General features: G+C 33.9%; 1 protein-coding gene across 1 annotated transcript in view; it reads left to right on the forward strand.

Moving 5' to 3' along the window:
- The window catches only part of LOC110025871 (UDP-D-apiose/UDP-D-xylose synthase 2-like), a 3,185-nt gene that overhangs the window by 1,210 nt on the left and 1,231 nt on the right, over nt 1-744 (forward strand). The window lies entirely within an intron of this gene.

The following is a 744-nucleotide window of genomic DNA, read 5'->3' on the forward strand; positions in this document are numbered from 1 at the left end:
AAAGAAAAAACTACATGACTTAGCCCAATCAAAATAATCCACTATATGTTTGTAAGTACATGGGTAAGCCTTTTTTTTCATGATAGGGGAACGTAGTTACAATTTTGCAATGAAAACTATACTTATTCTTATATAATTCAAAAAAATAAAAATGCTAGGAAATTCAATAACAACCAAAATCTGACAACAATGGTTGCAATAAGTGGTGATTGACAGACGGCCGGTGGTTGGCAACGGCGGCGGGTGGTGATGATGGGCGGTGGTTGACGGTAGTCGATGACTTATGGTGGTTGGTGGCTAGTCGTCATGTCTTCTCTCCAAAAATGCTCTAAATTTTCCCTTCTTCTCTACTTCTTTTTCCCTCCCCCAAGTGAAAAGAGGCATATTTTTAGATTTTTTGGTGTGACATTTTGATCATTTGATCATAATTTTCATAACCACCAGATTGAATCACGTGTGAATTTTTAAGGATTTGGGTACTTTAATGACTTTATAATTGAGTGATTTTAAGTTCGTTGGATTTCTCTCATGGAGACGCTCGATTTGAGACTATTCATTTGATGACCCAAAATTTTTAATTATACTTCAATGGCTTTATATGAGCTTGATTAGACTTTGACTAAACCAATTGTAGAGTCGTTGGTTTTGTCTTATTTTGATTATAAATTTGATGAAATAAAAGCTTGGATGCTAATGAATTTAAATTTGAAAAATCTATTATAAAAATGCATCGAGATTTGTGCT

Source organism: Phalaenopsis equestris, unplaced genomic scaffold, assembly GCF_001263595.1.
Source record: "Phalaenopsis equestris unplaced genomic scaffold, ASM126359v1 Scaffold000339, whole genome shotgun sequence".
NCBI lineage: Eukaryota > Viridiplantae > Streptophyta > Magnoliopsida > Asparagales > Orchidaceae > Phalaenopsis > Phalaenopsis equestris.